Source organism: Aquarana catesbeiana, linkage group LG09 (genome assembly GCF_042186555.1).
Source record: "Aquarana catesbeiana isolate 2022-GZ linkage group LG09, ASM4218655v1, whole genome shotgun sequence".
Taxonomy (NCBI): domain Eukaryota; kingdom Metazoa; phylum Chordata; class Amphibia; order Anura; family Ranidae; genus Aquarana; species Aquarana catesbeiana.
Window position 1 is genome coordinate 8,349,875 of NC_133332.1, and position 27,005 is coordinate 8,376,879.

Below are 27,005 nucleotides of genomic sequence, written 5' to 3' on the forward strand. Positions count from 1 at the left end.
AGCAGAGGCCGCAATAAACCTCCATAAATCAGAGTTCGGCGTAGAAAAAGCGTTTATACGTTTTCTTTGGGCTACTAATCTTCTTAGCCAATCCATTTTTGGGGCTGGAATCAGCTATTATTCACTTTTACATGACATCCGCGCCTTGCTGCCCGGGTGCATTAAGGACAGAAAACACCTTTTATTATGGAACATTAGTAGGTGTTTATGTTTTTTTTTTTCGTGTGTGTCCCGGCTCCCTTTTAAGTCAAAGTTATTTATTAAATCAGCATAACAGCATTTTAATATGCAACCTGCGAGCCTTTATGGGCGGATTATAGGCGTCCTGCTGAATTCGAGCCGGCGGAACGGGTTTAACATTGTTTCATCTTGCAACGCAGCAGAATCTGGTGACATTTTGAATCTAAAACAAATGCAAATCTTACAAGGAAGCTTCTGCCTAAATTCCAACAATTTAGCATGAGGCAATAGCACCTATGTGCTATGTGTAGCTTGTTAAAGGGGGACTTCAGGCCATAAGGTCAAGAGCTGAACTACTTTGCTATCCAACGAGCATTACAGCCAACAACCAGCCCTTTAGATTTATTTTAAAATGGAACTCCAACCATCGTTTAGGGTCATTCCACCTTTCAGGAATCCCATACAACAATTGCTCATCCCCATGCCGCATTGGCGCACCAGTCTTGGCACCTGGAGGCCTATTTAAACTCAGGGTCTGCCTGGCCTTAGTGCTGGGTTGTCTTCAGCTAGTCTTGAAAGTCTCCTTACCTTTTTCCTGACCTAGCTATGCCTGACACCTCATGTGGATTACCCCTACCTGTTTTGAAATAGAACTCCAACCATTGCTTAGGGTCATTCCACCTGTCAAGAATCCCATACAACAAGTGCTCATTCCCATGCAGCATTGGCGCACCAGTCTTGGCACCTGGAGGCCTATTTAAACCCAGGGTCTGCCTGGCCTTAATGCTAAATTGTCTTCAGCTAGTCCTGAAAGTCTTGTTCCTGACCCGGCCACGCCTGACACCTCACTTGAATTGGGGATAAGAGGATTTCGCGCATAAAATCTATCATATAAATAAATAAATAAACATATACACAACTACTAATATTAATATGTGAGTGTGCAACAAAGCAAATCTTAAATAAAGTGTATCAATAAAGTGCCCGTGCTAAAAATTCATATGTCACAATGCATAATCACATAAAAAATCAAATCGAACACGTGTGCAAAAATGCAAAACATGTGCAGCAAGGATGCCAAACTGCAAACAACGTAGTGTAGGATACTTCCAATCAATGGATATATCAGAAACAAGTTCATAAAAATGACCATACAGAGTTCATGAGTAATGATGGTAATAGAAAAAATAAATGTAGATGATGATGGTAATGATAATCTTCATTAAACAACTGGAGGCTCAACCAGGCTCTCTAGACTCTCACCTCAAAAATGGAAATATCAGGCATCAATGTATATCTTTCTCTGTTGTGATAGCAGCAACGTTCCCCTCTGCTTACTGTCAGACAAATCAGGGATGGAAACCACTGACAACAATGTTTCACTGTAGTAATACAGGCAGCGTTCCCCTCTGTTAGATGTCCGGCACCTATAAGATAAACTGGGAATTTTTTCCACCTAGGTTTTTGTTATGCAGAGCTGACTGCGCAGATCAACCTGTGTGGAAGGATAAAAACATATAAAAGGCTCATCTGTATGAGTATGTGGTCCTCAGTGTTCCCTCTGATCCTGTGGTGGTGACGCTGCAGGGATGCTGGGCTGCAGAAGGTGGATTACCAGCCGGGAGCTCCTTCTGTGGCCATCAGGAAGTGACTAGGGGCCGGCATGGAGCGCACGTGAAGCGTGCTTGACGTCACAGGTCCTCCGTCTGCTTCTGGGTTCGGTATCCAGGGGAGGGATCGTCCAGGGAAGAGGGCTAGCAGAGAGGTTGAGAGAAGGCTACGTGCTCGGAGCCACTGCTCCTTCAATGGGCCTATTGAAGGAGCAGTGGCTCCGAGCACGTAGCCTTCTCTCAACCTCTCTGCTAGCCCTCTTCCCTGGACGATCCCTCCCCTGGATACCGAACCCAGAAGCAGACGGAGGACCTGTGACGTCAAGCACGCTTCACGTGCGCTCCATGCCGGCCCCTAGTCACTTCCTGATGGCCACAGAAGGAGCTCCCGGCTGGTAATCCACCTTCTGCAGCCCAGCATCCCTGCAGCGTCACCACCACAGGATCAGAGGGAACACTGAGGACCACATACTCATACAGATGAGCCTTTTATATGTTTTTATCCTTCCACACAGGTTGATCTGCGCAGTCAGCTCTGCATAACAAAAACCTAGGTGGAAAAAATTCCCAGTTTATCTTATAGGTGCCGGACATCTAACAGAGGGGAACGCTGCCTGTATTACTACAGTGAAACATTGTTGTCAGTGGTTTCCATCCCTGATTTGTCTGACAGTAAGCAGAGGGGAACGTTGCTGCTATCACAACAGAGAAAGATATACATTGATGCCTGATATTTCCATTTTTGAGGTGAGAGTCTAGAGAGCCTGGTTGAGCCTCCAGTTGTTTAATGAAGATTATCATTACCATCATCATCTACATTTATTTTTTCTATTACCATCATTACTCATGAACTCTGTATGGTCATTTTTATGAACTTGTTTCTGATATATCCATTGATTGGAAGTATCCTACACTACGTTGTTTGCAGTTTGGCATCCTTGCTGCACATGTTTTGCATTTTTGCACACGTGTTCGATTTGATTTTTTATGTGATTATGCATTGTGACATATGAATTTTTAGCACGGGCACTTTATTGATACACTTTATTTAAGATTTGCTTTGTTGCACACTCACATATTAATATTAGTAGTTGTGTATATGTTTATTTATTTATTTATATGATAGATTTTATGCGCGAAATCCTCTTATCCCCATATTTTTTCTGGAGTGCCATGTGTACACTTTCCGATTTCGCTGCAATCATCCTAGATATCATCATATAATTCTTTCTTTTTTAGTTTTATTTATTCACTTTGTGATTGTCACTTTACTTCCTGTCTGTCACTTTAGCGCGAAGGATTTTAATATTTATATATTACCTCACTTGAATTGCCCTTGTCTGATTTAAAATTGATTTCCAACCATTGTTTAGGGTCATTCCACCTTTCAGGAATCCCATACAGCAAGTGTTCATTCCCGTGCAGCATTGGTGTACCAGTCTTGGCACCTGGAGGCCTATTTAAACCCAGGGTCTGCCTTGCCTTAGTGCTGGATTGTCTTCAGCTAGTCCTGAAAGTCTCCTTACCTTGTTTCTGACCTAGCTATGCCTGACACCTCTCTTGGGTTGCCATTACCTGTATTAAAATGGAACTCCAACCATTGCTTAGGGTCAATCTACTTCTCTAGAAGCCTATACAGCAAGTGCTCATTCCCATGCAGCATTGGCGCACCAGTCTTGGCACCTGGAGGCTTATTCAAACCAAGGGTCTGCCTGGCCTTGGTGCTGGATTGTCTTCAGCTAGTCTTGAAAGTCTTGTTCCTGACCCGGCCACGCCTGACACCTCTCTTGGATCGCCCTTGCCTGATTTAAAATGGAACTCCAACCATTGCTTAGGGTCATTCCACCTGTCAGGAATCGCATACAGCAAGTGTTCATTCCCGTGCAGCATCGGTGCACCAGTCTTGGCACCTGGAGGCCTATTTAAACCCAGGGTCTGCCTGGCCTTAGTGCTGGATTGTCTTCAGCTTGTCCTGAAAGTCTCCTTACCTTGTTTCTGACCTAGCTATGCCTGACACCTCTCTTGGATCGCCCTTGCCTGAATTAAAATTGATCTCCAACCATTGTTTAGGGTCTTTCCACCTGTCAGGAATCCCATACAGCAAGTGCTCATTCCCATGCAGCATTGGCGCACCAGTCTTGGCACCTGGAGGCCTATTTAAACCAAGTGTCTGCCTGGTCTTAGTGCTGGATTGTCTTCAGCTAGTCCTGAAAGTCTTGTTCCTGACCCGGCCACGGCTGACATCTCTCTTGGATTGCCCTTGCCTGAATTAAAATTGATCCCCAACCATTGTTTAGGGTCATTCCACCTGTCAGGAATCTCACAAGTACTCATACCCGTGCAGCATTGGCACATTTACGTGCGCACGCCCACAAGTCTTGGCGCCTGGTGGCCTATTTAAACCCAGGGTCTACCTGGCCTCAGTGCTGGATTGTCTTCAGCTCTGGTTCCTGTATTCCTAGCTTCTCAAAGTCTGCTTACCTTGTTCCTGACCCAGCTATGCCTGACACCTCTCTTGGATCAACCTTGCCTGTTATGATTGCTGCTCGCTTATGTTACTGACCATGGCTTGGATTTCTGACCATGATTTTGCCTCCTGACTTGGTACCTCACTGCCACCACGTTACCGACTCCTTCCTGGATATGACCTTGATCCTGACCCTGCACCTGTTTGCCCGGCTGCTGCTGAACATAGCTTATGACCAGACTCCATACTACCATTGGAAGGTCTCCATTATTTAATTATTGTCCCAGTATTTCCAAGCTCTAGTTTAGTACTCCAGCTTCATGGCACCTGCGCCCTTCAACTACCCTAGCAGTCCCTGTATCCATTAACAGAGGTGCTTGGATGGGTATTGCATAAAAGGCCACCCTCATCGTCTCTGGCTCCACAGTCAGATACGTGACACCACCCAAATTAAAATTATGGTTATAAGTGGAACTTGGTGGGCTGAATTAGTCCAGGACTTCTTATATGCCTTGGACACACCAAAAGTGAACCCTTACTCTGATATAATTCATGACTGTTCCTGTCCACCTGGCCGAGCTCTTATTGTTATATTATGCATAATATAAAATGAATAAAGAAATGGCGGGAAAGAAATTGTGGTCATAACAGGGATCCAAACCTGGGAACTCACAATTAACTCCCAGGAGATAGATAAAATGTTAGGAACTTTCAAGCATCTACTTCACCACTGAAAGTTATTTTTTGGGTGGAATGACCCTTAAAGCTGTGAGTAGACAGAAGAGTCTGTCTGTGTCCCCCAAGAGGAAGGTTTCCTCCAATTCCTTTGTAATCAATGAGACAGGAAGTGAGGGAAAATATTTTCATTGAGCTCAATGGGAGGAGCGCAAAAGGGACCTTGTGTGCAGTGACGTTGCTTTTATATAGAGAGCTTGGGGGTGTTCAGATTCTAGATCAAATCCACGTGAGCAAGCCCGCAAGGAAGTTGGGCCAATTATATGTAGAAGAGGCATTCCCCGCTCTGCATACATGCCCCTTGTCATATACATGCATTGTAGAATGCCCGATGAGCAGACTTATAGGCAGGTGCAGTCAGCTTTCTCCACTGCAGGTGGCGTTGAACTGCAGTGGCATTGTAGAGGGAGAGGAAGTCAAGGTGAACTTAGTTCCTTAATGGTTTTCTGGGTTACAGTGGGCAGCAATCCAATTTTATGCTGGCTCCCCATGTGACCCTAGGGGGGTTATTTTGGGTCAGGCAGAGTCTATTTAAGACCCTGACTCTCAGGCTTGGCACACATATCACGAGTGGCTAGAGTAGAGGCAGGTTACCCATCTGGCAGGGAAAGTGCTTAGCCTCAGGGTGATCCCAATGTCTCCAGTGACCTCAGCACTCCTGTGCCTGCAGTGATTGTGTGACCCCTGTTGCACTCCTCCTTCTCCAGTTACCCCAGCGTCTCCAGTGACCTCCAGAAGTCCTTTGTCTCTAGTGACTCTATGTCCCCGGTGCATATCTATTTCACCAGTGACCCCAGTGATTCTATGACTCCCTTGCACTCCTGTCTCTCCAGTGACCCCAGTGTCTTCCAGTGCTCTTATGCCATCAGTGACTCTGTGACCCCTGTTGCACTCCTTTCTCTCTAGTGACCCCAGTGTCCTCCAGTGCTCATGTGCCTCTAGTGAATCTGTGACCCCTGTTGTACTCCTGTCTCTCTAATGACCCCAGTGTCCTCAGATGCTCTTGTGCCTCCAGTGACTCTGTGAGCCCCTGTTGCACTCCTTTCTCTCCAGTGACACCGGTGTCCTCCAGTGCTCTTGTGCCTCCGGTGACTCTGTGACCCCTGTTGCACTTCTTTCTCTCCAGTGACCCCATTGTCCTTTAGTGCTCTTGTCCCTCCAGTGACTCTATGACCCTTGTTGCACTCCTTTCTCTCCAGTGCCCCCATTGTCCTCCAGTGCTCTTGTGCCTCCAGTGACTCTGTGACCCCTGTTTCACTCATCTCTCTCCAGTGACACCGGTGTCCTTCAGTTCTCTTGTCCCTCCAGTGACTCTATGACCCCTGTTACACTCCTTTCTCTCTAGTAACCCCAGTGCCCTCCAGTGCTCATGTGCCTCTAGTGACTCTATGACCCTTAAACTCCTTTCTCTCCAGTGACACCGGTGTCCTCCAGTGCTCTTGTGCCTCCAGTGATTCTATAACCCCTGTTGCACTTCTTTCTCTCCAGTGACACCAGTGTCTTCCAGTGATCTTGTCCCTCCAGTGACTCTACGACCCCTGTAGCACTAATTTCTCTCCAGTGACACCGGTGTCCTCCAGTGCTCTTGTGCCTCCGCTGACTCTGTGACCCCTTTTGCACTCTTGCTTCTTCTGTGACCCCAGTGTCTCCAGTGGCCAACACTTCTGTACCTGCAGTGATTCTCTGCCCCCCCCCCCTGTACACTCCTGTGTCATCCTGTGACCCCAGTGTGCCCTGAGCACCTTAGTGACATTTGCACCTACAAATAGCCTCGTGTACACTCCTGTACCTCCTGGACTGCCTCTCCCTTGGTGGATATGGGCCCCTGTCCATACCACAGGTAAGACTACAGGCGACATGTATGTATTCAGCTGTATGCAGGGAGAATCAAATGGAATAACTTTGATCATATAACCCTCTACATTGTTTCCTTCCTGCAGACAGTGCACGTTCACAGACGACGGGCTATCCAGCATAGCCGAGCGCTCCGATTGGGCACGCTGACATAACCATCTCTATCTTCTCAGTATTCCTGGGAGCTGTAGGGAAGTGATAACTGTTTGTCTTTAATAATGAAGAAGATAATCTTGTCTGGATCCCATAAACATGCAGAAGAACTGAGCAGCCGGACCTCAGAGACTTGTATCTTTATAAATGTGAGCACCGCACGCTGTGATTCCCGCTCGTTTGTTCTCACTATAACACATCCGAAGAATAATTTATACTTATACTAGCGAGAAGTCAGGTGTGAGGTCACAGGTCGGCCTCCTGCATATTCAAATCACACGCCATTTCCATACATTGGATGCAATGGCGGTCCAACGCTGCCGGTAATTGACACCTCATCTACTACATAATTTAATGTGTTTTTCCTCTTCACCAAATAAGAATATTGAGTTATAGATGTTACTCGGGGCTGTTTTATGTGCCGGCTAATAAGTTGTTTGATTGTTGGTTTTCCAACTTTTTCATAAGTACTAACGTTCGGCTTTTTTTTCATCTCTAGAATGAAAACAACAGAAACATAATGATGGATAAGAGTGAATTATTTAAAGAGGAGTCCCTATTCCAATCCCTGAGCCCTAACCTTGTTCTTCAAGGGGAAACCCTAACCCCTAACACATCTAAGCCTAACCCTACTCCTAACCCCTAACCCTAACCCTAACTTCTAACCCATCTAAACCTAACCCTACCTCTAACCCCTAACCCTAACTTCTAACCCATCTAACCCTAAGCCTAACTCTAACCCTAACCCATCTAACCCATCTAAGCCTAACCCTTCTCCTAACCCCTAACCCTAACTTCTAACCCATCTAAACCTAACCCTAACCCTACCTCTAACCCCTAACCCTAACCCTAACTTCTAACCCATCTAAGCCTACCCCTAACCCTACCCCTAACCCTAACTTCTAACCCATCTAACCCTAACCCTAACTCTAACCCTAACCCTAACTTCTAATCCATCTAACCCTAACCCTACCCCTAACCCTAACTTCTAACCCATCTAACCCTAACCCTACCCCTAACCCCTAACCCTAACTTCTAACTCATCTAACCCTAACCCTAACCCTACTCCTAACCCCTAACCCTAACTTCTAACCCATCTAACCCTAACCCTAACCCTACCCCTAACCCATCTAACCCATCTAACCCTAACACTACCCCTAACCCATCTAACCCTAACCCTACCCCTAACCCTAACTTCTAACCCTAACCACAACTAACCTTTGACCTATGAACTTCTGAAGTTTGTAATTTCAAAAAGTTGCAAATTCATACATTTGTAAATTCATAAATTCTAAAATTCTAAAATTTGTATATTCGTAAATTATTAAATTTGTAAATTAGTAAATTAGTAGATTCGAAAATTGAAAATTCTTAAATCCGAAAACCTGAAAATTCGAAAATCTAAAATAATAACTTACTAATAATAACTTAGCAATTACTAACTATTAAATTATAGGTATTGGAATTTCCTTTCAAAGTTGACTGCGGCAACCTCGCCCCCCCCCTCCCCCTTTCCCCGCCGCCAGGTCAGTTAAAGAGCGCAGCACGCTTCACGCATGCGCTGAAAGTCTTCACTGCCGGTTTCCCTTGCTAGACATGTGTACTACCGAAAAATTTGTTTTCGTTTCATTTGTTTGTTTGCTTTTTTTCGTTTTGTGGGTCATTCATTATGATCGCAATTCGTAAATTTGTATTTTAAAAAAAATTCATAAAAATCCATAAATTAGAATATTTGTAAATTAGTAAATTTGAAAATCCGAACATATGAAAGAAAATCCGTAAATTCGAAAGAATAAATAATTAACTAATAATAACTAACTAACTAATAATACGAATACAAATTTTTCCGAAGTTTACGAATTATCTGAAATAACGAATGCCGCATCTAAATGAATGTAACGTAACAAATTAATAATAGTCAATAACAAGGATAATAATAAAAACTTTTTATTATTATTATTATTATTATTGTTATGTATTATTAATGTGTTCTATTCCATTTGTTTAGATGCGGCATTCGTTATTTCAGATAATTCGTAAACTTCGGATAAATTCATATTCATTACGTTCACTAACAGCCAAATTTGAAAGGAAATTCCAATACCTATAATTTAATACTTAGTTATTATTAGTTAGTTATTATTAGTTAGTTAGTTATTCTTTCGAATTTTCGGATTTTCTTTCTTATTTTCGGATTTACAAATTTACAAATACCTGCTATCCCCCCCTCCCCCCCCGAAAGGTGCCAAATCTGGCACCAGAGGGGGCGGGGGGGGGGGCAGATAAGCGGAGCTTCCACTTTTGGGTGGAACTCTGCTTTAAGTATGATACATTCCTTTAGATCATTGAACCACCTGACCTCCGGAAGATTTACCCCCCCCTTCATGACCAGACCATTACTTTGACAATTGCGCGGTCGTACGGCGTTGTACCCAAATAAAATGTATGTCTTTTTTTCCCCCCACAAATAGAGCTTTCTTTTGGTGGTATTTAATCATATCTGCGGTTTTTATTTTTTGCACTATAAACAAAAAAGACCGACAATTTTGAAAAAAAAAAAACTATTTTTTACTTTCTGCTATAAAACATATGCAATAAAAAAATGTAAAAAATCACATTCCTTCATCAGTTTAGACCAATATGTATTCTGCTTTATATCTTCGGTAAAAAAAAATCCCAATAAGTGTATATTGATTGGTTTGCGCAAAAATAATAGTGTCTACAAACTATAGGATATATATTTTATTTTTTTTAATTTTATTTTTTTACTAGTATTGGCGGTGATTAGCGACTTATAGCAGGACTGTAATATCGTGACGGGCAATCTGACACTAATTGACACTTTGTGGGAACCAGTGACACTAATACAGGGATCAGGGCTAAAAATATGCACTGTCACTGTACTAATAACACTGTCTGGGAAGGGGTTAAATATCTAGGAGCGATCAAAGGGTTAACTGTGCCTAACCAGTGTTTCTGTGTACTGTGTGAGGTGCTTTTACTACGAAGAGAGATGGATCTTATCCCCTGCTTTGCAGAGACACAAACTCCATCCCTTCTCCCCCCCCCCGGTCAGAACTGTGTTGTTTCCAAAGGCAGATCACAGTTCTGGTTCTCTGCCTGCCTATCGACAGGTGTGCCGGCAGACATCAAGTACCATGCACCCGCCGATCGGCTTGCACTGTGTGTAATCACAGCGGAAGCGGGTTGCATGTGCGCCCCCTAACCCAGAAGTGCGGGATTACGTATGTATATGCCCACAGCTGCCGCCCTGTAGAGGTAAAACTTTCTATAGGGTGGATGGGAAGTGACCTGAAAGCCTGAATGTTGGCATTCTCTGCATCAAGGTAAAAAAAAAACCTTCAGGGTGGTTTCAAGTTTAACACCACTTTAAATCTTTACATGGGTGGTATATATTTATTTGACGCAACCCCATATTTTAAATATTAATAACATTGTGTTTTATGTTGTATTTTCTGTGCACTAAAATTAATTTAGGTGCATTTTTATCTGAAGATTTATATTTGATAATAAAATGTAAAGCACTTTGGGATTGTAAGTAATTTTCTAGCAAAAAAAATTATGATTCACATGTGTGTTGAAAATTTACAAAATTGCCCCAGACAGTTAGCGGCGTATCTACCGGGCGGCAAACAAAGAGTTTGCCTTGGGCAGCATGGGACAGTATGAGCAGTGGCGTCGCTACGGGGGGGTGTGAGGACCGCACCCGGGTGACACTCACCAGAGGGTTGACACCCGGGGTGGCCGCGGACTGACTGTTCATCGACAGGGGAGTGAAGTGGAAGCAGGGGGCAGCGGTGGCTGCACCCCCTGATCCCACAAGTAGCTCACTTGGCAGAGCAGGTCAGAGTCCCTGCTGTGATCGTGCCTTGGCAGCATCCCTAAACACAGCTGGTAAAAAGGAGCCAGTGGGCTGCGGGAAGGTGAGGGTCCGGCGTAGTTTTTTTGGGGGGTGGGAGAACCTTCTGGTGTAGTATGTGGGGTAGGAGAGCCCCTCTTCTCTCATTTCCATCCCTCTCTCACCCTCCTCTCTCCCCCCCTCCCTGTCTCTCACCCCCCTCTCTCTCCCCCACCTCTTCCCCATCTCTCACTCACCCCCCTCTCTTACCCCCTCTCTCTCCCTCACCCTCTCCCCTCTCTCTCTCTCTATCCCTCTTTCTCTCATCCCCTCTCCCCCCTCTCTCTCGCCCTTACCGCCTCTCTCTCTATCCCTCTTTCTCTCTCTCACCTCCTCTCCCCCTCTCTATCTCTTACCCCCCTCTTTCCCTCCCCCTCTCCTTCACCCCTCTCCCCCCTCTCTCCCTCCTCCCTCTCTCATCCCCTCCCCCCTCTCTCTCTCTTACCCCCCTCTCTCTCCCCCCACGTACTTCCCCCTTCCACCCTCTCTCACACCCCCTGGCCCCCTCTCCCTCTCACACCCCTCTTTCACTCACCCCCCTCTCTTACCCCCCCTTTCTCTCCCTCACCTCCCCCCCCCTTTCTCTCTCTCACCCCTCTCTTTCTCACCCCCCTCGCTCTCTATCCCTCTTTCTCTCTCTCACCTCCTCTTCCCCCTCTCTCTCTCTTACCCCCCTCTCTCCCTCACCCCTCCCCCTCTCTCCCTCCCCTTCCCCCTCTCTATCTTACTCCCCTCTCTCTCTCTCCCCCACCTCTAAAGAGGTGGAGCCCTAATAGCAAGAGATGGAGCCTAAAGAGGAAGAGGTAGAGTTTACAGATAAAGGGTGGGTCTTAAACAGGAAGGGGTGGTGCCAATTTAGATTGGGGGCACCCAATTTTATCCTTGCCTAGGGCAGTACAAAACTGAAATACAATGTACAGGAGTATTATTCCCGCGCTATCAGATACGGAGGCGGCTAGGGGTGGAAAAGCTGCATGCACCGATATAGGTAAACACCTGACCTTTTAATTGAATGTGTAGATGAGTGGTGCTGCGCTAGTCCTAAGTGGGAAACCAGTGTAGTTTAAGTGATGATAAAGACTTATATCACCAAAAAATATATAATGAAAGTAATAATAGTAATTCTATACACTAGTTAGGTGACTAATAAAAAGTGATGCGTGCTACGGATCTGAATAAAATAATATAAGCCGTGACAAAAGATTGATAAAATGAAAATCACATGTTAAAAAATAAATGACCGTATAAATAGCTGGCTCACAGTAGGTATCTAAGATACAATCCTTAAAATAAAGTGCTGAGTGGTTGATGCTGTGTGAATCCACAATTCAAAAGGTGACAGTGGGTACAATGCAAACAGTAGTGCAATGTGAAACCTCTAAATGGTGAAGTAGTGATTTGCTATAGTTTGCATAAGGTGCATAAAGTGCATACGGTACAGAACATCAACAAAAATAAATGCGATAAGTGTCCAAGTCTTTATCATCACTTAAACTACACTGGTTTCCCACTTAGGATTAGCGCAGCACCACTCATCTACACATTCAATTAAAAGGTCAGGTGTTTACCTATATCGGTGCATGCAGCTTTTCCACCCCTAGCCGCCTCCACATCTGATAGCGCGGGAATAATACTCCTGTACATCGTTTTATCTTTATACACTCTCCATTCCTGCGGCAATCATGGATGTGTTCTCGTATATGGAAAAAAGGCAAGTAAATCTAGAAGAAGTATTTAATATCAATAACACAAAAACCAACAGTAACCTAGACCTTGAAAGTCTAATGCGTAAACTAGGACACAATGTGGAAAAAAAGGTGAGCCTCTGGTGGGACATCTGCACCTTTGAGACATACCTTAAAGAAAGTATTGTCCCTAGAAGGTTAAGGTGGGATGTCCCTCCAAATGACGGCCTCACAGACCAGGAATCAAATGATGAGTGGCACAAATTTTTCAATGATAAAGGCCTAGAACTTATAGGCTTCCTGTTAGATAGGAAAAGGAGGAAAAACAAGATAATAGACCAGAACATTGCGGACCTCAAAGAAGAAATAGAACAATATAAAGATACGATCGAATACAAAACTTTAATGACACAATTGAACAGGGACCTTGCTAAAAAAGATAAAGAAGTCCAACAAAGGAAAAGCAAGAGACACACAAGAGATACCAATGACTTTCGCAATAACCAAGTTTTTAAATGGCAAAGCCAATTGGGGAAAATGGAATCTTTATCCACATATTCTACACCTGAAAAAACAGTAAGAATGCACTCTCAGCCTCAAAATGAACCACCTAGGCCAATTATGGAAAATAGAAGACATCAGGACCCTAGAGAAGAAAATAGACATATGACCCCAAGACATAGAGAGACTGATGGGAGAAATAACGAATACCAAAACTACACCCCCTATCGGAATGAAAGGAGGCCCCAACAAAACAATCGGACACCACGCAACGGAGGAAGAAAACCTTATTATGGGAAGAACAATAGAAGACCCTATAACCGAAATAACTGGTATAGGCCCCCATATGAAGAACGAGAATATAGAGGTCCACCATGTGAAAACAGAGACCAGAGGAGACCCTTACAAGAATATAGAGATAATAGAGATCCAGACTACTACAGGCCTAGAGACAGAAGTCCTTTACAGGAACACAGATATGAAGACAGAAGAGGCCCATTGCAGAACAACTATAGGTCAGACGAACGAAGTCCAGTCCCTACTTACAACTACTATGCCCCCCTGGCAAATAGAGAGGGAGAAGAAAGGTCAGGCAGACCCTACCCTCCACCCTATGGAGAACAAGAATCAAACAGACCTTTTTTAGACAGGGGCAGAGAGAACTATCCGGTGAGAAATCAAGAGGAAACGCGAGGCCTCAGAAGAAGTCCCGAAAGAAGAGAGGACGAAGATCTGGCAAGAGACAACAAAAGAAAGAGAGAGTAAAAGGAGAAGCGATTTTTAACCTCAGTGGGAAGACACTTACACACGAAGAAGTGGGGGTACTCGATAAAGGGTTGAAATATGCACCCACAAAAAACTTGAATAAATTCGAGACCTACATTGGGATTCAGAAATTTGTGCGAAAGCTAAACATACAAAAATGTATGGTAGGAAATCCCCCCTTGCCCAAAATAGTACAGCCATCAGATAATGGGATTTTACATAGTTCACTCAGGAATAAATCAGTTTTTAATCCGCCACCAAAAGATAATAAACATATTGATGTTTTTAAAAAAATAGTTTTAGATGAAATAAAAAATGTGCAAATTAAGAAGAAAGAAGAACCCAATTATATTAAAAGTGGGATTCGTAAGTTAACCAAGAGGCAGGACATTGTCATCCGACCAGCTGACAAGGGAGGAGGGATTGTGATCCTCTCTAAAGAACAGTACCACAACACAATGACTCTCATGCTAAATGATACCAATACATATACCAGACTATTGAAAAACCCGGTCTTTGGGTGCCGCAAAGCGCTGGAGCAAGTTGTACATCTGGGAGTGAAGAAGGCAATATTAAATAAAAAAGAAGCAAGATTCCTCATACCAGACCCCCTTCGTACTCCAATCATTTACTCAGTACCTAAAATACATAAAAATAGAACTGACCCACCCCCTAGGCCGATAGTCAATGGCATCGAGTCAATAACATCGAGAATGGGCCAGTATATAGATGTTTTTTTACAGCCGGCAGTCCAGAAAACAGAAGCATATCTGAAAGATAGCAAAGAGATGTTACGAGTCATAGAGAATATCCAGGGAGAAGATAAATCATGGATCATGGCTACTGCCGATGTGTCGGCCTTATATACAATCATCCCCCACCATAAGGCGTGCGAGGCAGCAAAATGGGGTTTAAGAAAATACACAGAACTCCCATGGCTACAGAGGAAGTTCCTGATTAAGTGTCTAGAATTCAGCCTCAAAAACAACTACTTTTGGTACGATAAGTCCTACTACCACCAGCAGACCGGGGTGGCCATGGGAGCAAAGTTTGCCCCGAGTATAGCCGGCCTCTTCATGGCACAGTGGGAAGAATACAATGTTTTTAGTGATCGCCCAAGCCAGCTTGTCATATACAAACGATACATCGATGACATCTTCATACTGTGGAATGGAGAAGAAAGGGACCTAACTGAATTCCTTGTGAAACTTAACAACAACGATAGGAATATCTCATTAACTTGGGATATCAGTACAGAAAAAATCAACTTCTTAGACCTAGAGATCTCACTAGATGAATCCACATTCAGCACAAAAATGCACTTTAAAGGAGTTGATAGGAACAGCTACCTCCCAACCACAAGTTGTCACCATCAAAACTGGATTTTTAATATTCCAAAGGGACAATTGATGCGGATAAAAAGAAACTGCACTAAAATAGATGCATATTTTGAACAAGCAGAAAAATTAGGCGAGAGGTTTATGTCAAAAGGCTATGATCGCAAATTCATCAAGACCAAAATTGCTGAAGTCTCTAGACTCGATCGGAATCAACTGATTGAAGAAAAAAACTACACAACAAAAAAATACAGTCGAGGGAATACCGGTTATCCTAGATTTTAACGCACAATATAAAAAAATCGAAGGGATAATCAAGCACCATTGGCATATCTTATTAGCAGACAAGCAATTACAAGATATTCTCCCCAAAAAAACCAAAATTTATATACAAAAGGGCACCCACGATTAGGGACATAGTAGTAAAAAATGTTGTAGACCCACCAAAAAAACTGTTTTCTTTTTTCACCGGCAACGGCTTTTTTCCATACAAAAGGTGTTACGCCTGCCTAAGGACTAAACGCCCAAACAGGAAAGTGTTTAACTTCACCTCAACTAGCACAGGAGAGAATCATGAAATCAAAGATTTCATTTGCTGTAACACCGAAGGGGCAGTATACGCACTGCAATGTAGCTGCGGCCTCCAGTATGTAGGCCGCACAAAAAGACCCCTGAGAATCTGCATTAAGGAACACGTCACAAATATGCTTAACGGCTACGACAACCACTGCGTCTCCAAACATTTCTTAACCTGCCACAACAAGGACCCCACCCATCTAACGTTTTGGGGCATTACCCCATATATCAAACATTGGCGAGGAGGCCATAAGGTGAGAACCCTAAGTAAACTGGAATCCAAATGGATCTTCACCTTAGATACTTTTTGGCCCAGTGGTCTAAACATTGAGTTTGACCTAAACTGTTTCCTGAGTGACTTTTAACTATTTTAATGATTACAATTACGGTATAACATTCTGCCTAAACCATCTCACAGCCAGCTTCATCTATTTTAAAAATATCCCCATCTAGTTCCTCCCCACCAGGTTCCGTACTACATAGACGGCACTAGCTTTCGTCTGCTGACAGTACTAGGTATTGGAATCGGCTGGACAGCGCCCAGTGGCCCTACAAGTCAGCTGACTCCTCATACAGACGTACACCATAAGTGGAACCAGCGCCATCTAATCTCTCAAAAAATGGCCACCGCATTAACATCCATTAGACTTCGAGAAAATGGCCGCCCAATACCGGCCAATATTAAACTATTTAAGGACACTGTTTTAGCCTGTACTTATCCCCTGATGAAGTCACGTGTGGTGTGACGTCATGCGTAGGGACGGGACAGGCTGCAATTCACTATCAGAGGCTTACGAGCTCGCTGCTCGTCGGATTTAATGACTGTTTTTAAATCTTAAATGTGAGTACCTTATTTTTTGAATAAAAAGAAGCATTTTTTACCAAACGAGATTACACTATTGGGTCTCTTCCTGCTTTATCATCCTTTACATCCCCCCGCACTCCAACTGAGGGAACCCCAACCTGGGATCTAGATCGATGAGGGACGCGCTGGAGCCCCTAGGTGAATGATACAAAAGCTCTTCTGGTTACATGCTTTTGCCCTATTACCTTAAGGTAAGGGGCCATTACCCTCTTGAGTGTCTGCACACGAAGAAGCACCTGATGTGATTCACTATTGCACTTTAATTGCAACGTTGCTTTCACAAATTTACACTTAAAAGGACTTTTTTTGCTTTGAGAAAGTTTTTCTATTGTTTTCAGCTATATATATATGTTTTAATTTTTTGGACACTTATCGCATTTATTTTTGTTGATGTTCTGTACCGTATGCACTTTATGCACCTTATGCAAACTATAGCAAATCACTACTTCACCATTTAGAGGTTCCACATTGCACTACTGTTTGCATTGTACCCACTGTCACCTTTTGAATTGTGGATGCACACAGCATCAACCACTCAGCACTTTATTTTAGGATTGTATCTTAGATACCTACTGTGAGCCAGCTATTTATACGGTCATTTATTTTTTAACATGTGATTTTCATTTTATCAATCTTTTGTCACGGCTTATATTATTTTATTCAGATCCGTAGCACGCATTACTTTTTATTAGTCACCTAACTAGTGTATAGAATTACTATTATTACTTTCATTATATATTTTTTGGTGATATAAGTCTTTATCATCACTTAAACTACACTGGTTTCCCACTTAGGACTAGCGCAGCACCACTCATCTACGCATACAAAACTGAAATACACCACTGCAGACAGTAGGTGGTTAATTGAGCAGCCTTGAGTTCTATTATGCCACAATCAAAAAGTAAAACCAAACATGAACAAAATGTAACTTTTGTGTATAGCTACAAAAAGTAGGATTGATGCTCAAAAGTTACATTTTGTTTGTGTTTGGTGTAACAGTAGAAGTATCTTAGTATCTGCACTCTGGGGATAGATTTTCACTCCCTTGGTGTGGTGAAGACATAAAAGGTTTTCAGGTTATAGTAATGTACAGAATCATAAAGTGCAAACCCCTAGGAGGGAACATCGTAGTCTATTAAGTGCTCACCTGCCTATTATTTGGCTTGTCCGCCCCCTTATCTACATTTCCATCCATCTCCTCTTAAAATGGTTATTAATATGCTTCTGGTTAATTCATTATAGCCGGCTGCCTCTATTCAGGATCGTGTCAGCAGAGCACATTCATCAAAAGGGAGCCGCTTTAAAAAAGGCAGATTTGGTTCCTGACAGAGAATAATTTATCAGGCCTCCGAGAAACCTCCCACCAGCTGAGCTTGTTTGAAAGTTGGAGGAATGTATTGACTGGGAGTCGGAGAGAGAGAAAATCCAACCTGGAGAAGAAAATGAAGAAGAGGAGAAGCCATGTTCATCCCCTTTATCTACAGATCTGATGGAAGAGAGAGGCAAGTAGTGGGGAAATTGGAATTTTTCAAAAACCTATCCACCCACCTCTGCTGAGCTGAGCACTGAGTTTCCTATCCAATTTACCCACCTAAATCCATTGTCATCAATAGATAGATAGCTCATGTGTCGGTGTGATAGCACTGGGCTAATAGTAGTAAAGTATTAATATTATTGCATCATAAAATTTGTTTCTCCGTCACAGGGGTCGATGTGCAGTGTAGGTGTCACAGTCAGGGATCAGGTTCAGAGATCAGTAGCTAAAGCAGTATAAAGGCTCCCAACGACCAACAGGATAGGTATACAAACAGGTCACCCTGGCGGATGACATGGGCTCACCTGAGGTCTAAGCACTAATCAGAGTTCACCAGAGCTCCTGATGTTCGAGATGGGTTTTGCTGCATGGTAGTACCAGGTTGCGGTCCTCAGGATCACCCCTCAAGGAGGTGAGCAAACTGGGATCCAGCAGCAGACATGACAGGTGATCAAGCAAAAGTGTAGTCAGTAAACAAGCCAAAGGTCAGTAACAAGTGGTAGAAGGCTGGGATCAAGCAAAAGTCTAGTCAGTAAACAAGTCAAAGGTCAGTAATAAGTGGTTGAAGGCTGGAATCAAGCAAAAGCGTAGTCAGTAAACAAGTCAAAGGTCAGTAACAAGTGATTGAAGGCTGGAATCAAGCAGAGGCATGGTCAGTAAATAAGCCAAAGGTCGGTAACAAGTGGTTGAAGGCTGGGATCAAGCAGAAGCGTAGTCAGTAAACAAGCCAAAAGTCAGTGACAGGTGGTTGAAGGCTGGGATCAAGCAGAAGCATAGTCAGTAAACAAGTCAAAGGTCAGTAACAAGTGGTTAAAGGCTGGGATCAAGCAGAAGTGTAGTCAATAATCAAGTCAAAGGTTGGTAACAAGTGGTTGAAGGCTAGGATCAAGCAGAAGCGTAGTCAGTAAACAAGCCAAAGGTCGGTAACAAGTGGTTGAAGGCTGGAATCAAGCAGAAGCATAGTCAGTAAACAAGCCAAAGGTCAGTAAAAAGTGGTTAAAAGGCTGGGATCCAGCAGAAGCGTAGTCAGTAAACAAGCCAAAGGTTGCTAACAAGTGGTTGAAGGATGGGATCAAGCAGAAGCATAGTCAGTAAACAAGCCAAAGGTCGGTAACAAGTGGTTGAAGGCTGGAGTCAAGCAAAAGCGTAGTCAGTAAACAAGTCAAAGGTGAGTAACAAGTGGTTAAAGGCTGGGATCAAGCAGAAGCGTAGTCAGTAAACAAGTCAAAGGTCAGTAACAAGTGGTTGAAGGCTGGGATCAAGCAGAAGCATGGTCAGTAAACAAGCCAAAGGTCGGTAACAAGTGGTTGAAGGCTAGGATCAAGCAGAAGCGTAGTCAGTAAACAAGCCAAAAGTCAGTAACAAGTGGTTGAAGGCTGGGATCAAGCAGAAGCATAGTCAGTAAACAAGTCAAAGGTCAGTAACAAGTGGTTAAAGGCTGGGATCAAGCAGAAGTGTAGTCAATAATCAAGTCAAAGGTTGGTAACAAGTGGTTGAAAGCTGGGATCAAGCAGAAGCGTAGTCAGTAAACAAGCCAAAGGTTGCTAACAAGTGATTGAAGGCTGGGATCAAGCAGAAGCATAGTCAGTAAACAAGTCAAAGGTTGATAACAAATGGTTGAAGGCTGGGATCAAGCAGAAGCATAGTGAGTAAACAAGCCAAAAGTTGGTAACAAATGGTTAAAGGTTGGGATCAAGCAGAAGTGTAGTCAGTAAACAGGCCAAAGGTCGGTAACAAGTGGTTAAAGGCTGGGATCAAGCAGAAGCATAGTCAGTAAACAAGCCAAAGGTGAGTAACAAGTGGTTGGGATCAAGCAGTATGTAAAGGCTTGGTCCAAACTATCAAACTTGGAATCAATGCAAGTTGTTAGCATAGTTATCACAGTATATTACCTCATCATGAGTCAATTTATATCCATGGTTTCAGCCCTTAGGAAGGAGGTGGCTTTCCCCTCAAAAATGCATTCACTTCATCGGATACCTTTGTTCAATATACACTTTGATTTGACCTTTTTGTGTCATGAACATTTGTACTGGGTCACAAGAGAAGCCGACACTCGGAATGGCATCCAACAATGGTTATCTTTTATTGCAAAAACATATAACAGCTGTAAAACGGTGAACATGTTTCGGCTGTCAGGCCTTAGTCATTGCTAGGGCCTGGCGGCCGAAACGCGTTGGTGGTTTTACAGTTGTCATACATGTTTTTGCAATAAGCGATAACCATTGTTATATGCCATTCTGAGCGTTTATTTCTCCTCTTGTGATTCGTGTTACCTGAGGCTTCGGCAGCCTGTAGGGAGCTGGGATGTGAGAAGGTGGAAGCGCTAACACATCTGTATTCTTTTGTACTGGGTGCTCCTCGATAACCAAACCCCAGAGTTTTACCATCCACTAAGTGTTCTCTTAGAGACCGTCAGAGGGGTAGCAGCCAGAGAATAAAATAGCGGTAGATTAACTTTTTTTATGTTACACGATATTACCACAAAGGTCTAGGAAATGCAAAATTTCAGTAAACGATTACACTAAAGTTAATTTTAGGGCACACAAATGCAATAAATGACCCAATTTTTTGGTAAAATATAAAAGACGAGGTTGCACCGAGTAAATAGATACCAAACGTGTCAATCCTTAAAGTTTTGTGCGCAAGTGAAATGTCGACATACTTCGGTACCCTATATTTTCCATAGGTGATGCTTTAATAGCCCCTACAAGTTATCAGTTTCCAGTCCTCTATATGATGATTGTTTGGTGACAGGTTCTCTTTAACCACTTACCCACTGGGCACTTAAACCCCCTTCCTAACCAGACCAATTTTCAGCTTTCAGCGCTCTCACACTTTGAATGACAATTACTCAGTCATGCAACACTGTACCCATATGAAATTTTTGTCCTTTTTTTCACACAAATAGAGCTTTCTTTTGGTGGTATTTAATCACCACTGGGGTTTTTATTTTTTGAACTATAAATGAAAAAAGACTGAAAAATTTGTAAAAAAAATATAGCATTTTTCTTAATTTCTGTTATAAAATTTTGCAAATTAGTAATTTTTCTTCATACATTTTGCCCAAAATTTATACTGCTACACATCATTGGTAAAAATAACCCGAATAAGTGCATATTATTTGGTCTTTGTGACAGTTGTTGAGTCTACAAGCTATGGTGGCAATCATTGAAAATTGATCACCCCTGATCACATCTGATGTACTGACAGCCTATTTAAATTCTTGAGACACTGAGGCCGGGTTCACGCTGGTACGACAAACGCTCCGACATTGGGAGCTCATGTCGCATGCCGCATGGCGGAAGACGTCAGCGGAGGAGGGGGAGGAGCCGGAGAGGGGAGAAGTAATCGGAAGAAACGCCGGAGCTGTCTTAATAAATTACTTTAAAAACCTGTGTACTGTGTTTTATTTTTTGACACTTTTTTTAGGTGAATGGGTAGGGGTACAATGTACCCCATCACTGGTACAAGATCACTGATGTGGCACAGATGATCACTGATGTGGCATGGATGTTCACTGATGTGGCATGGATGTGGCACGGATGATCATTAATGTGGCATGGATTTGGTACGGATGATCACTGATGTGGCATGGATGTGGCATGGATGATCACTGATGTGGCATGGATGTGGCATGGATGATCACTGATGTGGCATGGATGATCACTGATGTGGCATGGATGTGGCACAGATGATCACTGATGTGGCATGGATGTGGCACGGATGATCACTGATGTGGCATGGATGATCACTGATGTGGCATGGATGTGGCACGGATGATCACTGATGTGGCATGGATGTGGCACGGATGATCACTGACGTGGCATGGATGATCACTGATGTGGCATGGATGTGGCACGGATGATCACTGATGTGACACGGATGATCACTGATGTGGCATGGATGTGGCATGGATGATTACTGATGTGGCATGGATGTGGCACAGATGATCACTGATGTGGCATGGATGTGGTACGGATGATCACTGATGTAGCATGGATGATCACTGACGTGGCATGGATGTGGCACAGATGATCACTGATGTGGCATGGATGTGGTATGGATGATCACTGATGTGGCATGGAGGTGGCATGGATGATCGCTAATGTGGCATGGATGAGCACTGATGTGGCACGGATGAGCCATGGGTGGCGATGGATGAGCATGGATTAGCCAGGGATGGAGTATAGATGAGCCAGGAATGGAGCATGGATGAGGATGGATGAGCCAGGGATGGAGCATGGATGAGGATGGATGAGCCAGGGATGGAGCATGGATGAGGATGGATGAGCCAGGGATGGAGCATGAATAAGGATAGATGATCCAGGGATGGATGGATGAGCCAGGGATGGAGCATGAATAAGGTTAGATGATCCAGGGATGGATGGATGAGCCAGGCATGGAGCATGAATAAGGATAGATGATCCAGGGATGGATAAGCCAGGGATGGAGCATGAATGAGGATAGATGATCCAGGGATGGATGGATGAGCCAGGGATGGAGCATGAATAAGGATGGATGAGCCAGGGATGGATGGATGAGCCAGGGATAGAGCATGAATAAGGATGGATGAGCCAGGGATGGAGCATGAATAAGGATGGATGAGCCAGGGATGGATGAGCCAGGGATGGAGCATGAATAAGGATGGATGAGCCAGGGATGGATGAGCCAGGGATGGAGCATGAATAAGGATGGATGAGCCAGTGATGGATGAGCCAGGGATGGACCATGAATAAGGATGGATGAGGCAGGTATAAATGGATGGATAATCCAGGGATGGAGCATGAATGAGGATGCATGAGCCAGGGATGGATGCAGGGCCATCTTTAATATTGACTGGACCCTGGGCAAACATTTTACGGCCCCCCCCCCATGTAATTTCACTCTCCACCTGCTCTGAGACATACAATAAATAGCAGCTAGACTCATTTCACTGAATCAAGTCAGGCAGAGATTGTGATTGGTTGCTAGAGGTTACAGTGTATTATTACCGCTCACTGACTCTCTCCTAGAGGTTACAGCACACATTATGGCTCACTGATTATTTGCTAAAGGTTACAGCGCATGACTTCTGCTTGGTGATTGGTTCCTAGAGACTACTGAGATGACATCAATACTGCTCACTGATTGATTACTGGACATCCTTACCACTCACCAACTGGTTGCTAGATGTTACTGCACTTCCTTACCGCTCAATGATTGGTTGCAAGAGGTTAGTGCACATCATTACTGCTTACTGAGTGGTTGCTAAAGGATACAGCACATCATCTCCTCACTATCTGCACACCATGGACTGGGGAGGTGAGAGGACCCATCAATAGACAGAAAACTCCTAGAGAAGATTTATGCTAGGAGGAATGAATTCATTTTTTTTGGGGGGGGGGATTTGGGGGATGGGAGAGGGAAGATCTGTGCTGAGAGGGGGTATTTCAGCAAGGGGGGAGGATCTGTACTGGGAGGAGGGGGAATTTATGCTTAGGGGGTAAGCACACAGATTAGTGCTCAGTGTTTTTGTGGGGAGATTTTTACTGACACATACCCCCCCCCCCTCTGGTGGTAAAAGGGTTAAATTAAGTCACATGAACCTACTTGCTTCCTTTTGAACATACAAACATTTCAGTTTTGATGAGATAGTCCCTGAAAGGTTAAATACTTCTAAAGGGATGCAGACAATGCAGCTTTTCTCATTAGAACACTGTGAGTGCAACAGGTTTATTATAATGAACCAGACCCTCCCCATTCAGAATCAGTGTGCACAGGACATGGTGAGACAAACAGCTATTTCTTCGGAAGGTAGAAATCTGCTACAAAGTTTCTTTGAATCTCTGCAATGTATATCACCCAGAGGGCATTGTTTTTTTTTTTTTTTTGTATTTCTCAACAAAAGCAGAGTTAGTCTTTAACTGCCTAAATATCTGAGTTTAGATACAATCAAAATTTGGCATATGATGTTTTTCATCCTCAAATCCAAACTGAAAATATGTTCATCCAATAACTGACCATAAAACACAAAAACACAAGAAGAAAACAAAAAAAAAGAAGATATTTTGTGTTTTCTCCCTGTTAGTAAACAAGGTATAAGCTGGGTATGGCGGGGCGTCTCATCTGCATTTAAATAGAATTTCAGCAGAACGCAATCAGAACGCCGGCGGCTACGGCCGCGGCTCGCTCATCGCTGTTACACTATATCAAGTTATCCTATCATGTCATTTGCACTTTACAAATTGTGTGTTCACTTCTGTTTACCCAGAAACGGGGCGCTCCAGGCGGAGTGTGCGAATTGTCACGGGGAACTACAAGTCCCAGCACACCCCAGCCAGACTTGTGTGTTCAGGTTCCTCTATTCTTCTATCCAAATTTATATATTAACCACTTCAGCCTCGGGAGATTTGGCTGCTGAATGAGCGGGGCCATTTTTTTTGCGATTCGGTGCTTTAACTGACAATTGCGCGGTCGTGCGACGTTATACCCAAACAAAATTGACGTCCTTTTTTTTCCCACAAATAGAGCTTTCTTTTGGTGGTATTTGATCATCTCTGCGGTTTTTATTTTTTGCGCTATAAACAAAAAAAGAGCGACAATTTTAAAAAGAAAACACAATATTTTGTACTTTTTGCTATAATAAATATCCCAATTTTTTTAAAAAAAAACAATTTTTTCCTCAGTTTAGGCTGATATGTAATCTTCTACATATTTTTGGTTAAAAAAAAAATTGCAATAAGCGTATATTGATTGGTTTGTGCAAACATTAGGGCGTCTACAAAATAGGGGATAGATTTATGGCATTTTTATTTTTTTTTTTTTTTTTTTTTTTACTAGTAATGGCGGCGATCTGCGATTTTTATCAGAACATTATGGCGGACACATCGGATACTTTTGACACATTTTTGGGACCATTGTCATTTATACAGCGATCAGTGCTATAAAAATGCACTGATTACTGTAAAAATGTCACTGTCAGGGAAGGGGTTAACCACTAGGGGGCGATCAAGGGGTTAAGTGTTCCCTAGGTGTGTGTTCTAACTGAAGGGGGCATGGGACTGACCTAGAGGAGATGACAGATCGTGGTTCCTAGCTATTAGGAACACACGATCTGTCTCTCCTCACAGAACAGGGATTTGTGTGTTTACACACGCCAAGGTCCCTGTTCTGCCTCTCGTGCGCGCGATCAATCGCTTGTGGCCGGCGGTCATCGCGACCATCGGCCACGAGCATTGGCACCCCCGCAGTGCAGCGGGGGCGCGTGCGTGCGCCTGCTATCCCGATCCCGCGAGCCGGCGTATAGCTACGACGGTTCGTGGGATCGTGCCGACCTGCTGCAGTAGAATGATGGCGGCTGGTCGGCAAGCGGTTAAAAAAAATAATAATAATAGTAAATAAAACAAAAAAAAAACAAAAACAACAAAAAACAAAACAAGTCACAACAAATCTAGTCTGCTTTACATCCCCGGATCGCATCTTCTTCCAGCAGAACTTAAAGCCCAACTCCGGCTGCTGTAAAATCTATATCTGACCTCCCCTTCAGTCTTGCACAGGTGTACCAGTTCCTCTCCTGTCACTCGGATTTCACCGCACACTGTGAGCTTCTCATAACGTGCATTAGAAGCTGCAGCAAGTCAGCAAGAGCCCCGCCATCATTTCCTGGCTGGAGGACGTCCAGCATCAGCAGCTAGCTCTTTCCTCCCCAGCCTGACTGTCCCCACCCCTCTTATTCACTGGATTTTAGTTACAGTAGTACCTTGGATTATGAGCATAATTCATCCAGAAGAATGCTTGTAATCCAAAGCACTCGTATATCAAAGTGAGTTTCCCCATAGAAAATAATGGAAACTCAGATAATCCGTTCCACAGCCACTGCTTGTCTATGCAGTACCGCATGTGGCCAGAGGCGTGGGGGGGGGCGGAGACACTCGGAAACACTCGGAGACCACTCGGAGACATTCGGGAATGGAGTGTTTCTGAGTGCTTCCGAGTGTCTCAGAGAGTCTCCTAGCATCTCCGAGTGTCTCTGAGTGTCTCCTAGTGTCTCCGAGTGTCTGAGTGTCTCCTAGCGTCTCTGAGTGTCTCCGAGTGTCTTCTAGCTTCTCCGAGCATCACCGGCGCCCCCCCGCACCTCTGGCCAAATGCGGTACTGCACACCCCAGCAGCTTAAATCCTGCTTGTCTTGTGAGATAATGCTCGCAAAGCTAGTCAGGATTTTTTTTTTTTAAATAGCTCGTATTGTGAAAACGCTCGTAAACTGCATTACTCGCAATCCGAGGTTCCACGGTAATTTCAATCAAGGAGGCTTAAAATCACATGTGGGCGTTACCTTGGGTGGTCTGATGGTTTTCTAAAATGATGTAAAGCCCCTCCCACCAGCCATGATCTGCCTGCGTGGTATAGAGAAGCACAGAGACGTAGTGATGATGTTATTGGGTCCAAAATATGGCATGTAATGGTAACAGAACATGTTTTACCTAAAAATTGAACAAAGGTGCAGGGATGAAACAAGGAATGGCAAATATGAGCAGATTAAACCTTGAGTAAAAAAAAAAAAAAAAATATATATATATATATATATATATATATATATATATATATATATATATACATATATATATATTTATTCCACAGCAATGTCACTTTTGAAGCACTTTTAATATAATTGATTTCTTGAGAATATTTTACATATGGACATTTATTTTGTGGACTTATAATTTTTTTTTGTAAATGACTTTACTGCACATTATTGGTTTACAAGTGAAATAGGTAGATATATTATTATTTTTTTATATTTTTATTTTATATATTATCTCAGGACGGCACTGTGAGTAGAGTA

The 27,005-nt window shown here is 43.4% G+C and overlaps 1 protein-coding gene across 1 annotated transcript in view; it reads right to left on the minus strand.

Moving 5' to 3' along the window:
• Positions 1–27,005, minus strand: part of LOC141107404 (protocadherin-11 X-linked-like) — a 1,915,236-nt gene that overhangs the window by 79,232 nt on the left and 1,808,999 nt on the right. The gene's annotated exons all lie outside the window — the stretch shown is intronic.